Source organism: Coenobita brevimanus, chromosome 16 (assembly GCF_032717465.1).
Source record: "Coenobita brevimanus isolate Jiangsu-jjx chromosome 16, ASM3271746v2, whole genome shotgun sequence".
Lineage (NCBI taxonomy): Eukaryota > Metazoa > Arthropoda > Malacostraca > Decapoda > Coenobitidae > Coenobita > Coenobita brevimanus.
Window position 1 is genome coordinate 16,492,957 of NC_136969.1, and position 12,447 is coordinate 16,505,403.

Consider the following 12,447-nt stretch of genomic DNA (forward strand, 5'->3'; position numbering starts at 1 on the left):
CAGGCAGCTCGTAGAGTCGTCACTGGGAGAGAGGCAGATGGTGGGGGCATTTATTGTCCTCCCCCCCCTTGGGGACTCCGAAATTTGGTTATTAGACGCCATTTTTCTTTTTTGATTTTGAAAAGGAAGTGTACTGTGTTGATAGAGAAACTTGTATCAGAGAGCATGCTGGCCTACTGTCTGTGTTACTGAAACACTGAAAAAGTTCAGCAAAGGGGGATGGTCAGGAACTAGTCCCGAGGGCTGATGAAACGGGAACTCTAGCTCTCCCTGTCATCAGCTTTCCATCCACCTTGGAAGTACTGCACTGCTCAACTGGTTCTACAGTCTACTCCTCTGTGACTGTTTTTGGAGTATCAGATAAAGCCAGGATGCCGGGGGCTTGAATGACGAGTGAATGGAAGCATGGCCCATTGGAGTGGCCAAATTTCTGCTGTCTGGACATTGCTACTCCTCCCATTTCCCTAGGTTGGGAAAGGTGGTACGGATTATGAAGATGATGACTATATATATTGTTACATAGCCTATGATTTCATCATCCTTTGTGTAATTTTAACGCACAGTATGCTGCATGTTTGATCACGAGCGTGTTCTGCCTCAGTTCCCCCCTTCTACCGTTATAGTAGAGTAAGTCGTTCTCTCTGTTATTCAGAGCGGGATTTTCAGCTCTCTGTCCCCATGGCTTCATTTGCGCGTCCTTCTTACAAGTTGTATCAAGCTCTGCCGGTCCCTATATAATGAGCTCAGTCTCTGCATCATTGCCACTTAGATCTGCTCCTCATTTTGTTCACATCTCTGTCCTCCCCTGTACAGTTATTATTATTTGTGAGTGCTCAAGAAATCTCCAAACATCTAGCAGCTGTGTGTAATTTGAGTATTACTGTTATTGCATTTTTTCTTGTACTGTGTAGCATAAGGTTAATTCTTAGGCCTAGTGAGGTTTTTGATTAATGTTGGATTATATCAGTCATTTTTGATAATAGTTTGTGTCTGTAATAATTTATATGGCATTCACTGAGTATTATCTGGTATCTCATTTTATTACGGCTGACTTAGATAAATTTACTCTTGCTAATTTCTTGTTAATAGAGGCTATTGCAGTTAACCGTATATTTAACCTGTTTATTTGCCATTACATTATCCTTATGAGTCCTGAATGTTTTGTTGTTAGTTTAAGCATTAAACTTTAACTTGTAATTTTACCTAACTCTTTTGTTTTGAACCTGGAACTTTACGGGACAGTAGTGACTCTTCGTATTCTCACGTAAAGTGTACATTATCTTTCTCTGTTCCGTAACATAAATTTGGCGATCTCTCATCAGGATATTCAGGATATTATCATAAGGATATTGCTTGATATTTTGTGACTGTTACTTATTCATGATGTCTACTATTACTACACTTGATGAAGCCAAAGATTTTTTGTCAAATGTGCAAACAGTGTGTGATGTAGAAAACAGAACAAAGAATGAACTTAAGCTTGTTGCTCAACAATTGGGAATTGCTGTTCGCTCTCATCATTCTAAAGATCAAATTGTTGACATGATTAATGAAAGCTTGTTTAATGTAACTCCTCCAAATGAGCAAACGCAGATTGAATTAGCTAAGTTACAGCTAGCCCTGCAGGAGGCTCGCGTTAAGGAGGCACAGATACAGGCTGAGGCACAAGTTGAACTTGCCAGGATTCAGGCAGACCATGAGTATCGCATGAAACAAGGTGGAACTGGATCATCTAGCTCTGATGATTTTGATGTGGCTAAAAATGTTAAACTTGTCCCTCCTTTTAATGAATCTGATTTAACAAAGTATTTTCAGTTGTTTGAGAGGGTAGCTACAGGTTTTAATTGGCCTAAAAAGTATTGGCCAGTACTCCTTCAAACTGTTCTCACCGGTAAAGCTCAAGTAACTTATGGATCTTTGCCTCAGGATCAATCTGATAATTATGATGTAGTTAAGAGCTTGATTCTTAAGGCCTATGAGCTTGTTCCTGAAGCCTACAGAGTAAAATTTAGGACAACTTACAAGCAAGATAAGCAATCCCATGTTGTGTATGCAAAAATAAAAAAAGATCTGTTAGAGCAGAGGTTAAATTCTAAGATGTGGATTCTGATTTTGACAAATTTAAGCAGATGATTTTGCTGGAGGACTTCAAAAGGTGTATTAGTAAAGATGTAAGCCTATATCTTGATGAGAAAAGGATAGATAATTTGTCTGATGCTGCAGTTTTAGCTGATGAATATGTTCTCACTCACAAGAGATATTCTAAAGAAAAAGGGAAAGCTGAGAGTAAGTACGTTGCCTCTACTCAGAGTACAGGTAACAGGAAAGAGAATAAGGATGATGTTTCTCAGGAAGTAAATACCAGCTTCACCTCTAGATTTCAGAAAAGTAAATGTACTTATTGTAGTAAGCTTGGTCATACTACGGAGAGATGTTTCAGGAGACAGCGTGATGTGAACAAAAAGGAGTCTTTAAATATTCAGTCAATTGGTCTAGTGTCCACTCTTGAGAGTTCCCAGAATTCTTTAACTGAGTTAACTGAACCTGCTTTGAGGGGTAACTTAAATTCTCATGATGGAGCTCCTCTTTTGAGCAGTAACGTGGGTGACACTCTCAAGAGTTCATGTGCTAATTTCCTGTCTGATGGTTTTGTCAGTCCTCTGGACAGTAATGACAGGAAATCAGTTCAAATATATCGTGATACAGGTGCTTGCCAATCCCTTATGCTGACCAGTGTTCTAGGCTCTAATGTTAATTCCTCTGATGAAACTGTAATCTTACAAGGTGTAGGGAATAATTACTTCTCTGTCCCTCTGTGCAGAGTGAATTTAGAGTCTGGTTTTGTTAATGGTTCCGTTATGGTTGGGTTGGTTGAGACACTCCCAATGTCAGGTGTAACTTTCTTACTTGGAAATGATATTGGTGGAAGTCAAGTGTGTCCAGCTCCGCAGTTGTCTAGTGAGCCAGTGGCTGCGTCCCAGGATTGTGATGTCCCTGATGTGTTCCCTGCATGTGCTGTCACTAGGGCTAAGTCTAAAGTTACTGGTGATTTAGAGGATAATGATGATGATGATGTTATCCTAGCTGACACTTTTCTTGCTAATTTGGACCACTCACCAGATGAGGCAGTACCCCGTAGTGTTGATAATTTGTCTCGTCAAGAGTTGGTTGAGTTGCAGGTTGCTGACCCTGAGCTGAAAGGTCTAGCTAACTCTGCTTGCAGTGAGGAAGAGTCAGCCGGTGCTTCTAAGTGTTATTATGTAAAGTCAGGAGTACTTATGAGGAAGTGGAGACCCTCAACAACATCAGCCGACTGTGAATGGGAGGTTGTACATCAAGTTGTCATCCCTCGTGTTTGTAGGCAGGATATCATTAGAGTGGCTCATGATTCCAGTTTGGCAGGACACCTTGGAGTGAGGAAGACTGTGGCACGCATTTTGAAACACTTCTACTGGCCAGGTATCTTCAGGGATGTTTCCTGGTATTGTAAGTGTTGTCACACCTGTCAAGTTGTGGGGAAGTGTAATCAGACCGAAAAGGTTGCACCTCTAGTTCCCATTCCTCCTTTTGAGGCGCCTTTCACCCGTGTGTTGGTGGATATTGTGGGCCCTCTTCCTAAGACTTCTTCAGGATTTTCTTATGTGTTGACCCTGATTGATATGGCTACTCGTTATCCTGAAGCCATTCCACTTAGAAATATCTCAGCAAAGAACGTGGTTAAGGAAATGCTAGGGTTCTTCACAAAGTTTGGTCTGCCCAAGGAGGTACAGTCAGACCGAGGAAGTAATTTCATGTCGAATGTTTTCAAGCAGTCTCTGAAAGAGTTGGGCATCACCCAGATCACGTCTTCAGCTTACTATCCCCAGACCCAAGGAGCGTTGGAGAGATATCATCAAACACTCAAATCGATGCTCAAGAACTACTGTTTGGAACATCAGAAAGACTGGGATAAAGCTCTTCCATTCGTTGTGTTTGCTGCAAGAGAATCTCCAAATGAATCACTGGGCTTCTCACCTTTTGAACTACTGTTTGGCCATGAAGTAAGAGGACCCCTTAAGTTACTCAAGGAATGCTGGCTGTCGGAGGAAGATGACGTCAACCTGCTGGAGTATGTGATGAAGTTCAAAGAACGGCTGTCCACTGCTTTACAGCTGGCGAGAGAGAATTTAGGAGCTGCTCAGAAGATGAAGACTTGGTATGATAAGAAGTCAGGGTTACGCCACTTTCAGCCAGGAGATCAGGTTTTGATTCAGCTACCAGTTCATGGGCAACCTTTTCAAGCCAAGTTTAGTGGTCCTTATTTCGTGGAGAAGAAACTCAGTGATGTCAACTATGTCATCGCCACACCAGATCGTAGAAAGAACAAGCAACTATGTCACATCAACATGCTAAAGTTATGTCACAGGCGGGACGAAAATAATCCAGTCTGCACTGTAGCTGTTCCACCCGAGTCTGCAAGTGAAGCTCTCCCATGCAGTATGAGCCTGAGTGATAGTTTGGGGAAGAATCCTGATATCATGAATGATCTCCAGACTAAGCTTTCTCATCTACCACCCAAGGAAAGGCAGGAGTTTTCAGCATTACTGCAGGAGTACCCGCAAGTGTTCCGTGCCACTCCAGGAAGAACCACTGTGTTGATGCATGATGTCGATGTTGGAGACGCAAAGCCAATTAAATTGCCTCCTTACTGTGTGAACCCAGTGAAAGTTCCTCTCATCCAGAAGGAGCTTGGCTACCTGTTGGACCACAAGATGATTGAGCCCTGTCAGAGCGAGTGGAGTTCTCCTGTCATTCTGGTCCCTAAGCCAGGTGGGTCACAGCGGCTTTGCATCGACTACAGACGTGTTAATCAGATAACCAAAACAGACACTTACCCTCTCCCTCGCGTGGAAGATTGCATTGACAAGATCGGAAAAGCTAGGTACATAAGTAAGTTTGATTTGTTAAAGGGATACTGGCAAGTACCTATGACTGAACGTGCTAGGGAGATCTCATTTTTTGTAACATTAGGAAAGACCTTTGCATGGTCTGTAATGCCATATACAGATTGTTTTAGAGTAATAAGAAATTTCCTTTGTAAATTTCGTTTTTCTTTGTGGGGAGGTGTTACAAAGCCTATGATTTCATCATCCTTTGTGTAATTTTAACGCACAGTATGCTGCATGTTTGATCATGAGCGTGTTCTGCCTCAGTTCCCCCCTTCTACCGTTATAGTAGAGTAAGTCGTTCTCTCTGTTATTCAGAGCAGGATTTTCAGCTCTCTGTCCCCATGGCTTCATTTGCGCGTCCTTCTTACAAGTTGTATCAAGCTCTGCTGGTCCCTATATAATGAGCTCAGTCTCTGCATCATTGCCACTTAGATCTGCTCCTCATTTTGTTCACATCTCTGTCCTCCCCTGTACAGTTATTATTATTTGTGAGTGCTCAAGAAATCTCCAAACATCTAGCAGCTGTGTGTAATTTGAGTATTACTGTTATTGCATTTTTTCTTGTACTGTGTAGCATAAGGTTAATTCTTAGGCCTAGTGAGGTTTTTGATTAATGTTGGGTTATGTCAGTCATTTTTGATAATAGTTTGTATCTGTAATAATTTATCTGGCATTCACTGAGTATTTTCTGGTATCTCATTTTATCAGGGCTGACTAAGATAAATTTACTCTTGCTAATTTCGTGTTAATAGAGGCTATTGCAGTTAACCATATATTTAACCTGTTTATTTGCCATTACATTATCCTTATGAGTCCTGAATGTTTTGTTGTTAGTTTAAGCATTAAACTTTAACTTGTAATTTTACCTAACTCTTTTGTTTTGAACCTGGAACTTTACGGGACAGTAGTGACTCTTCGTATTCTCAAGTAAAGTGTACATTATCTTTCTCTGTTCCGTAACAATATATATATATATATATATATATATATATATATATATATATATTGTTACGGAACAGAGAAAGAAGTGAGAATACTAAAAATCACTACTGTCCCGTAAAGTTCCAGGTTCAAAACAAAAGAGTTAGATAAAATTACAAGTTAAAGTTTAATGCTTCAACTAACAACAAAACATTCAGGACTCATAAGGATAATGTAATGGCAAAAAACTGGTTAAATATATGGTTAACTGCAATATAGCCTCTATTAACACGAAATTAGCAAGAGTAAATATATCTAAGTCAGCCCTGATAAAATGAAAATACACTGGGTAATGCTCAGTTAATGCAAGATAAATTATTACAGGTATAAAATATTATTAATGATGACTGACACAAAGAACCTTACATGAAATACAAAAAAACCTCACTAGGCCTACAAATCAACACCTTATGCTATACAGTACAAGGAAAGAATGCAATAACAGTTATACTCAAATTACACAGCTGCTAGATGGTTGGAGACTTCCTGAGCACTCACAATAATAACTGTACAGGGGAGGATAGAGATGTGAACAAAATGAGGAGTAGATCTAAGTGGCAATGATGCAGAGACTGAGCTCATTATATAGGGGCCGGCAGAGCTTGATACAACTTGTAAGAAGGATGCGCAAATGAAGCCATGGGGACAAAGAGTTGACAATCCCGCTCTGAACAACAGAAAGAACGACTTACTCTACTATAACGGTAGAAGGGGGGGAGTGAGGTAGAACACGCTCGTGATCAAATAGGCAGCACACTGTACGTTAGAATTACACAAAGGATGATGAAATCATAGGCTATGTAACACCTCCCCACAAAGAAAAAGAAATTTACAAAGGAAATTTCTTATTACTCTAAAACAATCTGTCTAAAGTCTAGATAAGCAATCTGCAATAACATTTTCTTTCCCCTTGACATATTGTATGTCTAATGAATACTCCTGAAGAAGTAGACTCCATCTTGTCAATCTCTGATTTTTATCTTTAAACTTACTAAGGAATTTCAGTGGGTTATCATCGGTATAAATGACTATGGGGTCAAAACCAGAACACAAATAAAATGAAAAATGCTGTAAACCCAAAATCAAGGCCAAAAGCTCTTTCTCAATAGTTGAGTAGTTCTTTTGAGGTGGAGTGAACTTCTTACTGTAATAAGATACAGGGTGTTCAATACCCTGATCATCCTCTTGCAGCAAAACAGCCCCAGCTCCTGTATCACTTGCGTCAACAGCCATCTTAAAAGGCTTAGAAAAATTTGGAGTAGCGAGCACTGGCTGACTTAATAGGATAGCTTTAAGTTTGTTGAAAAAGGATTCACAGTTATCTGTCCAGACAAATTTAACTCCCTTTTTCAGTAGGTCTGTAAGTGGTGATACAAGAATTGAAAAGTTAAGAACAAATCTCCTGTAATAACCTACCATTCCCAAAAATCTTTGTAGCTCTTTCCTACTTTTAGGTCTGGGAAGATCACTTATAACCTGAACCTTAGCTGCTGGTGGTGCAACATGTCTATCACCAATTACGTACCCAAGGTACTGAACTTTAGCATGACCAAACTCACACTTTGACAAATTAGCTACAAGATTAGCCTGAACCAAACGCTGAAGAAATTTACTGACATGGCATAGGTGATCTTTCCAGTTGTCACTGAAGATTAATACATCATCAATATAAACAACACACCCTGCCAAACCCTCTGTTACAACATTCATGAGCTTCTGAAAAGTGGCTGGTGCATTCTTCATACCATATGGCATTACGGAACATGCAAAAGTCTTTCCTAGTGTTACAAAACATGAGATCTCCCTAGCACGTTCAGTCATAGGTACTTGCCAGTATCCCTTTAACAAATCAAACTTACTTATGTACCTAGCCTTTCCGATCTTGTCTATGCAATCTTCCACGCGAGGGAGAGGGTAAGTGTCTGTTTTGGTTATCTGATTAACACGTCTGTAGTTGATGCAAAGCCGCTGTGACCCACCTGGCTTAGGGACTAGAGTGACAGGAGAACTCCACTCGCTCTGACAGGGCTCAATCATCTTGTGGTCCAACAGGTAGCCAAGCTCCTTCTCTATGAGAGGAACTTTCACTGGGTTCACACGGTAAGGAGGCAGTTTAATTGGCTTTGCGTCTCCAACATCGACATCATGCATCAACACAGTGGTTCTTCCTGGAGTAGCACGGAACACTTGCGGGTACTCCTGCAGTAATGCCGAAAACTCCTGCTCTTTCCTCGGGAGCTAGATGAGAAAGCTTAGTCTGGAGATCATTCATGATATCAGCATTCTTCCCCAAACTATGACTCAGGCTCATGCTGCATGGGAGAACTTCACTTGCAGACTCGGGTGGAACAGCTACAGTGCAGACTGGGTTATTTTCGTCCCACCTGTGATATAACTTGAGCATGTTGATGTGACAAAGTTGCTTGTTCTTTCTACGATCTGGTGTGGCGATGACATAGTTGACATCACTGAGTTTCTTCTCCACGAAATAAGGACCACTAAACTTGGCTTGAAGAGGTTGCCCATGCATCGGTAGCAGAATCAAAACCTGATCTCCTGGCTGAAAGTGGCGTAACCCTGACTTCTTATCATACCAAGTCTTCATCTTCTGAGCAGCTCCTAAATTCTCTCTCGCTAGCTGTAAAGCAGTGGACAGCCGTTCTTTGAACTTCATCACATACTCCAGCAGGTTGACGTCATCTTCCTCCAACAGCCAGCATTCCTTGAGTAACTTAAGGGGTCCTCTTACTTCATGGTCAAACAGTAGTTCAAAAGGTGAGAAGCCCAGTGATTCATTTGGAGATTCTCTTGCGGCAAATACAACGAATGGAAGACCTTTGTCCCAGTCTTTCTGATGTTCCAAACAGTATTTCTTGAGCATCGATTTGAGTGTTTGATGATATCTCTCCAACGCTCCTTGGGTCTGGGGATGGTAAGCAGAAGACGTGATCTGGGTGATGCCCAACTCTTTCAGAGACTGCTTGAAAACGTTTGACATGAAATTACTTCCCCGGTCTGACTGTACCTCCTTGGGCAGACCAAACTTTGTGAAGAACCCTAGCATTTCCTTAACCACGTTCTTTGCTGAGATATTTCTAAGTGGAATGGCTTCAGGATAACGAGTAGCCATATCAATCAGGGTCAACACATAAGAAAATCCTGAAGAAGTCTTAGGAAGAGGGCCCACAATATCCACCAACACACGGGTGAAAGGCGCCTCAAATGGATGAATGGGAACTAGAGGTGCAACCTTTTCGGTCTGATTACACTTCCCCACAACTTGACAGGTGTGACAACACTTACAATACCAGGAAACATCCCTGAAGATACCTGGCCAGTAGAAGTGTTTCAAAATGCGTGCAACAGTCTTCCTCACTCCAAGGTGTCCTGCCAAACTGGAATCATGAGCCACTCTAATGATATCCTGCCTACAAACACGAAGTATGACAACTTGATGTACAACCTCCCATTCACAGTCGGGTGATGCTGTTGGGGGTCTCCACTTCCTCATAAGTACTCCTGACTTTATATAATAACAAGTAGAAGCACGGCTGACTCTTCCTCACTGCAAGCAGAGTTAGCTAGACCTTTCAACTCAGGGTCAGCAACCTGCAACTCAACCAACTCTTGACAAGACAAATTATCAACACTACTGGGTACTGCCTCATCTGGTGAGTGGTCCAAATTAGCAAGAAAAGTGTCAGCTAGGATAACATCATCATCATCATTATCCTCTAAATCACCAGTAACTTTAGACTTAGCCCTAGTGACAGCACATGCAGGGAACACATCAGGGACATCACAATCCTGGGTCACAGCCACTGGCTCACTAGACAACTGATGAGCTGGACACACTTGACTTCCACCAATATCATTTCCAAGTAAGAAAGTTACACCTGACATTGGGAGTGTCTCAACCAACCCAACCATAACGGAACCATTAACAAAACCGGACTCTAAATTCACTCTGCACAGAGGGACAGAGAAGTAATTATTCCCTACACCTTGTAAGATTACAGTTTCATCAGAGGAATTAACATTAGAGCCTAGAACACTGGTCAGCATAAGGGATTGGCAAGCACCTGTATCACGATATATTTTAACTGATTTCCTGTCATTATTGTCCAGAGGGCTGACAAAACCATCAGACAGGAAATTAGCACATGAACTCTTGAGAGTGTCACCCACGTTACTGCTCAAAAGAGGAGCTCCATCATGAGAATTTAAGTTACCCCTCAAAGCAGGTTCAGTTAACTCAGTTAAAGAATTATGGGAACTCTCAAGGGTGGACACTAGACCAATTGACTGAATATTTAAAGACTCCTTTTTGTTCACATCACGCTGTCTCCTGAAACATTTCTCCGTAGTATGACCAAGCTTACTACAATAAGTACATTTACTTTTCTGAAATCTAGATTTGGAGCTGGTATTTACTTCCTGAGAAACATCATCTTTATTCTCTTTCCTGTTACCTGTACTCTGAGTAGAGGCAACGTACTTACTCTCAGCTTTCCCTTTTTCTTTAGAATATCTCTTGTGAGTGAGAACATATTCATCAGCTAAAACTGCAGCATCAGACAAATTATCTATTCTTTTCTCATCAAGATATAGGCTTACATCTTTATAAATACACCTTTTGAAGTCCTCCAGCAAAATCATCTGCTTAAATTTACCAAAATCAGAATCCACATTCTTAGAATTTAACCACTGCTCTAACAGATCTTCTTTGATTTTTGCATACTCAACATGGGATTGCTTATCTTGCTTGTAAGTTGTCCTAAATTTTACTCTATAAGCTTCAGGAACAAGCTCATAGGCCTTAAGAATCAAGCTCTTAACTACATCATAATTATCAGATTGATCCTGGGGCAAAGATCCATAAGTTACTTGAGCTTTACCGGTGAGAACAGTTTGAAGGAGTACTTGCCAATACTCCTTGGGCCAATTAAAACCTGTAGCTACCCTCTCAAACAACTGAAAATACTTTGTTAAATCAGATTCATTAAAAGGAGGGACAAGTTTAACATTTTTAGCCACATCAAAATCATCAGAGCTAGATGATCCAGTTCGACATTGTTTCATGCGATACTCATGGTCTGCCTGAATCCTAGCAATTTCAACTTGTGCCTCAGCCTCCTTAGCACGAGCCTGAAACTCAGCCTCCTTAGCATGAGACTCTGCCTCCTTAGCCTGAGACTCAGCTTCCTTAGCTTGAAATTCAGCTTCCTTCACACGAACCTCCTGCAGGGCTAGCTGTAACTTAGCTAATTCAATCTGCATTTGCTCATTTGGAGGAGTTACATTAAACAAGCTTTCATTAATCATGTCAACAATTTGATCTTTTGAATGATGAGAGCGAACAGCAATTCTCAATTGTTGAGCAACAAGCTTAAGTTCATTCTTTGTTCTGTTTTCTACATCCAACACTGTTTGCACATTTGACAAAAAATCTTTGGCTTCATCAAGTGTAGTAATAGTAGACATCATGAATAAGTAACAGTCACAAAATATCAAGGAATATCCTTATGATAATATCCTGAATATCCTGATAAGAGGTCGCCAAATTTATGTTACGGAACAGAGAAAGAAGTGAGAATACTAAAAATCACTACTGTCCCGTAAAGTTCCAGGTTCAAAACAAAAGAGTTAGATAAAATTACAAGTTAAAGTTTAATGCTCAAACTAACAACAAAACATTCAGGACTCATAAGGATAATGTAATGGCAAAAAACAGGTTAAATATATGGTTAACTGCAATAACCTCTATTAACACGAAATTAGCAAGAGTCAATATATCTAAGTCAGCCCTGATAAAATGAAAATACACTGGGTAATGCTCAGTTAATGGAAGATAAATTATTATAGATATAAAATATTATTAATGATGACTGACATAAAGAACCTTACATGAATTACAAAAAAACCTCACTAGGCCTACAAATCAACACCTTATGCTATACAGTACAAGGAAAGAATGCAATAACAGTTATACTCAAATTACACAGCTGCTAGATGGTTGGAGACTTCCTGAGCACTCACAATAATAACTGTACAGGGGAGGACAGAGATGTGAACAAAATGAGGAGTAGATCTAAGTGGCAATGATGCAGAGACTGAGCTCATTATATAGGGGCCGGCAGAGCTTGATACAACTTGTAAGAAGGACGCGCAAATGAAGCCATGGGGACAAAGAGTTGACAATCCCGCTCTGAACAACAGAAAGAACGACTTACTCTACTATAACGGTAGAAGGGGGGAGTGAGGTAGAACACGCTCGTGATCAAACAGGCAGCACACTGTACGTTAGAATTACACAAAGGATGATGAAATCATAGGCTATGTAACAATATATATATATATATATATATATATATATATATATATATATATTTATATTTATATATATATGTATGTCTTCCTCACACACTCATCCGCTATATCTCTCCACCTTCTCCTTGGCTTACCTCGCCTCCTCCCCCCTTCGAATTCGCTCAGATATACCTTTTTCATCACTCAATTGTTACCCATTCTCTCCACA